General features: G+C 46.7%; 1 long non-coding RNA gene across 1 annotated transcript in view; it reads left to right on the top strand.

Moving 5' to 3' along the window:
• The first annotated feature begins 1,820 nt into the window (after positions 1-1,820).
• The window catches only part of LOC137528493 (uncharacterized), an 18,556-nt gene continuing 15,061 nt past the window's right edge, over positions 1,821-5,315 (top strand). The window contains exon 1 of the long non-coding RNA XR_011023412.1: positions 1,821-1,877. This is a non-coding gene — a long non-coding RNA (uncharacterized lncRNA). The remainder of the gene's footprint in view (positions 1,878-5,315) is intronic.

The following is a 5,315-nucleotide window of genomic DNA, read 5'->3' as shown; positions in this document are numbered from 1 at the left end:
AAATGATTTAGTCAGTGTTTGTACATTGTAAAAACTTTCCTCTCCCTGATTTACATTCTGACATCTATCACATGGCGACATTTTGACTGCTGACGGCAGGTGATGTCAGTGGAAGGAGATGCTGCAGTTTTGACAGTTGGGAACAGCTGTTATTTCCCATAGTGCAGCAAGGATCAAGGATAGGAAACTGTCAGGACCATGGTCCTGACATCACACTGTGGGAGGGGTTTCAGCACATTATCAGCCATTCAGACTCCCCTGATGATCTATTCGAGAAAAGGTAAAGATTTCTCATGGGAAAGGGGGTATCAGCTACTGATTGGGATGAAGTTCAGTCCTTGGTCACGTTTGCTCTTTAAGATTTTTATCACACCACACTGATATTTACAGATTGTTCTACACAGCAATTTTGGAATGACTGCTCTACAGACATGCTGTGCTGCTCGCGGCCAAGCAGTCTGTTCTGCTCACTAGAGAGGTTATGGGGAAAGATGTGTGAGCGGGAGAATGCTGTGAGAACGCACTCAGTTCCCACAACAACAGGCAACAGGTTAGATTGATCCGGTCAGCAGATCGCTGCAGGGGAGGCCAACATCCATGGACACCTGCACACACTTTAGATTTTTGGCTAAGACAACCACAAGTGATTGTTTGGCCAAATATAAAGTATGTATGTTGCCTTATTTATCGTCACTGATGACTCGTCCCCAGGTGGTCACAGCGCAAGATTTCATCAAAACTGCTGCTGATATCGTTAAAATGATCCAGACTGCCAAACTATCCTACTCTGTAACCCTGAACCCACCCTATAGGTCATGCCAGACTTGAAACGTTTATCTACAGATGCAAAGCTGGAAAGTACATACAGTTGGCCTAGCATCTGCACACCAGTGGCGTAACCACAATTCAAGGGGCCACCTGCAAAACTTTGTTGGGGCGCTCCAATGTTCACACCCCTTCCTTTGCCTCCCCTTGGTGCCCTTCATGAGCCTTCAAGGGTCATATAACAAGTGTGGCCATCATGATCTCCACACCCACACTGACTGGATAGTGTAATGGTTAAGGGCTCCGCCTCTGACACAGGAGACCTGGGTTCGAATCTCGGATCTGCCTGTTCAGTAAGCCTCACCTATTCAGTAAGGAGTTCTTTGGGCAAGACTCCCTAACACTGTTACTGCGCTCTAGTGGCTGCCTCGCAAGCGCTTTGAGTCCGACAGGAGAAAAGCGATATACAAAAAAAGGAATTATTATTATTATTATTATAACAAGTGGAGCCACACAAACACCTGAAGTATAGTCCCTTGTATCAGAGGAATTGGGGCCTCCCACAGCTCTAGGCCCCCCTGCACTTGCAGGTCTGCTCCCTTCTAGTTACGCCCCTGCTGCAGACTATCCCATACTCACACGTCAGGAATAGGCCTTTTGATCTGGTTTTAGGTAACAAACTTTGAAGGAACATGTGCTGATGCAGCAATGATGAAAGGCGCATCACTTTTCACCTCTGGGCGGGTTCCTGAAGTTACACCACTCTCCCTGATGTTCAGAAAAAGAATCCATCCTGGGGATCAGGTTTTTCAACCAAGAAAGAACTTTCCTTCTCATAATGAGATATTTTTCCTGCAGCAGTGTCAGGTAGAGTCAGCTGATATCATCTGTTTTGGCTGAACAAAGTATCACATCTTCCTGACCTATCTGTAATACGTACTCATGCACAATTTGCATCGCCCACTAGAGTCAAACCCAATTCTGATGGTGACACTGCCTCAATGCTGTACAGACTCATCGCTAAGCAACAGCTGATTAATGTGTTTTGTGTCTATGGAGAGGGGAGGAGGGCTGATACGCAGTGCATGACGGAGTGGCTTGCAGCTGGAGGGGTAAGGAGAGAAACTTTTACACAACGCTGGTTCCATTGCATTGCATTACCCTTTCTGCACTCAGGGTAATGCAACAGCAATGAAAGTCTATGGGGCCTAGTACACTTACCCCGTTGCGTCATGTTGCGCCAAAAGTGCCCAATTTGCTGTCGAGCCATCAAAAAGTGAACAGCACATTCACCATGATCCAATGAGAATTCTCTCTGTTGCTGAGGATTTCCGTTGGTCTATCGAAGCCCAATGGAGAATACCCATGCTTCAGTCGGCCTCCGGGCTCCACAGAATGGACGGAGCGGCGATAATGGATGGCGGGGCGCTTAGACGACATCATGTGGCCGAAACAGGCAACGCGGATGCGGCGACTAGCCTATTGAGATCAGACAGTGTCTGTTCTCATAGGCTTGCATTGGACACGTTTTCCTGTCCAGTCCGGGAAAAAGTGTAACATCCGGACTCTCCGCAGCATTTTCTTTCTGTGCAACACGGATCCGTGTGCGATTCGCGTTTCTGCACGAGTGAAAACAGGTCCTATTTTTAACATAGGATCCGATTCCTGCGTTTCTGCAGAGCTTTAAAAACGTATCCCACGGATACGTTTTTAAAACAAGTGTGAACCGGCCCTAAGGCCTAGAAACTGCCCTGATCCTGATGATAGTGACATTCAATTTTCATTAAAGCCAACCATTGATTAGGTATTTTTCCTCCTATGCTACATTTAGATTGTTCAAGTCGGTGATCAGTTAGCTTTAAGAATAATTCCCCCCATCGATCAGCTTCCAGCTGCCACTGCCATGCTTCAAGTTTGATAAGTAAGCTAGAAATATGATAGGTTGCTGTGGGCTATGAGAACAATGTGGTCTTTGGGCATTATTATTACATGAACCTGAGAAGGATTAGTGTTCAACAAAGACACCTTTGTTTATGGAATTCTATATGAGATCCAAGTTTGACTTCTGCCAGGGGGTCATATCGCCATAACTAACCTAGATATGACATTTCCTTCTTCCTTGTCTCACAGACACCATCCTAAATAACATCATGAATTTGCCTGGACTTTGCATGTGCACTGCAATACCTTGTTGGTAGCTGGCCAAGCTATTGTTTGTTGTATAAATAGTATGGGACACACCTGTCTGTCTACTGCAGCAAAATTCTGAAACTCTTCTTGCATCATTTAGTAAATACTTATGCTTATAGTACAGTGTGTGTGTGTTCAGATACATTTTTCCTGATTTACAATGGTTGAAGAGCTGTGTCCTCTGAAATTCTATTAAAATGAAAGTTATTTTAACCCTTTAGCAGCCAAATAATGTAAAACTTTATTTGACTGCAGAACCAAATGTTTCCTGCTGCTGGGGAAGTGTGCCTTCCCCAGCCTGGCAGGCTCGGCAGGGTATGCAGAGCAGGCAGCAGGGAGCTTTTATAAGTTACCTGTCCTGATGGCTGGATCGGCTTCTTTCTCCTCAATGGCGGTAATGTAATCCCAACATGTCTTCTGGCTTCCAATCACATGATATGACATGTGATCAGGATCCAGAAGATGTGTAAGCATTACAGCGCCACCTGGTAGTGGAAGAGGAGTGATGGAAGAATTTCTCCCATCACCCCTGGGTGGAGGTTTAACTCTGACATGGTCTTTTGGAGCCCAATCACGTCATATCATCAGGATCCAGAAGGTCTGTCGGAAGTTCAGAGCCGCCAATGGAGGAAGAGAAAAAGCCGCCCGAAAAAGGTAACTATAACTGCTGCCTGCCACCTGCTCATTTGGCTGCACTAGGCAGCCAAACGAGGACTGTCGGCAGAGGTTTAGAACGTACAGCAGCATTCCAATGACAAATTTTTGTTTGAAGCTGCTAATGGGTTAAAGTGTTTCTGCTACTTGGTACTGTTACACACAACGCAATATTCACTCCTAATCGATGAATGATCCAATCAAAATGCCTTGATAGGGAATTAACTCTTCTGCTTATCAGTCAGAAGTAATCATATAATAAAGTACAGTTTTCTTGGTTGTTGCTTGATTGGCTGTGTTGGTAAATACTGTATCAATTATGTAAACTGAGAACTGAAGAAAACACCAGCACTACTAATCATTGGGACCCACTCAACATGAAACTGAAAAAGCGCGCTCAGGACAAGCGATCAGGGTACCTTGCGAACAGAAAAGGTGGATGTCCAGCACTTGCTTAGCTGATTTAAAGGACAACTGTAGTGAGAGCAATATGGAAGCTGCCATATTTACTTCCTTTCAAATACCAGTTACCTGACTATCCTAATGATCCTCTGCATCTAATGATTTTAGCCATAGACCCTGACCATACAGCAGATCAGGTGTTTCTGACATTATTGTCATATCTGATATCTGCATGCTTGTTTCTGGTGTTATTCAGACACTACTGCAGCCAAATAGACCAGCAGGGCTTCCAGTCAACTGGTATTATTTAAAAGTAAATAAATATGGCAGCCTCCATATACCTCTTACAATAGTTGTTCTTTAATTGTAAACACCAGAGTAACAGATGCGTGTACAAGACGGATGTTGGGTATGTGGACGGTGGGTGCAGAGCACTGACCTTACCTGATGGCCATTTCGCTCCTAAGGTGCTTCTTCCATGTGGTTTATTGCCTCAGAAGAAGCTTCTGCAAAGCCAATCTATCTAGCAAGGTCAGTGCCAGGGGCGTAGCTATACATTCAGCAAAACTTTGATGGGCCCCCTCAGTGCTCACACCATTCCTTTGCCAACCCCTTGTGACCCTCACAGCCTGGGGGCTCATCTTGCAAAGGTCATAAACCAAGTGTGGACCTCATAATCTTCACACCCATAACAAGTGTAGCCACAAAACCACCTGATCTGAAGGATGGGCTCTTATCAGAGGGAGTGAAGTCGTAGTTGGGGCACTATTACAGCCCTGGCCTCCCGTGGCCGCAGGGGCTGTTCTCCTGTAGTTACATCCCTGGTCAGTGCTCTGAACCACCACCCAGCGGAGACACACATGATGCGGCTGAGAGGCGTTTGGTGTCCCCACACATGTGAATTGTGAGCGTGCTGATCATCCGTGGAGCGGAGGATGGAGCCAGCCAGTGCACATGTGGATTGTGAGCGTGCTGATCATCCGTGGAGCGGAGGATGGAGCCAGCCAGTGCACATGTGGATTGTGAGCGTGCTGATCATCCGTGGAGCGGAGGATGGAGCCAGCCAGTGCACACGTGGATTGTGAGCGTGCTGATCATCCGTGGAGCGGAGGATGGAGCCAGCCAGTGCACACGTGGATTGAGAGCGTGCTGATCATCCGTGGAGCGGAGGATGGAGCCAGCCAGTGCACACGTGGATTGTGAGCGTGCTGATCATCCGTGGAGCGGAGGATGGAGTCAGCCAGTGCACACGTGGATTGTGAGCGTGCTGATCATCCGTGGAGCGGAGGATGGAGCCAGCCAGT

Source organism: Hyperolius riggenbachi, chromosome 8 (genome assembly GCF_040937935.1).
Source record: "Hyperolius riggenbachi isolate aHypRig1 chromosome 8, aHypRig1.pri, whole genome shotgun sequence".
NCBI lineage: Eukaryota > Metazoa > Chordata > Amphibia > Anura > Hyperoliidae > Hyperolius > Hyperolius riggenbachi.
Note: the sequence above shows the minus strand (reverse complement) of the source record. Positions and strands in the feature narration are given on the sequence as shown.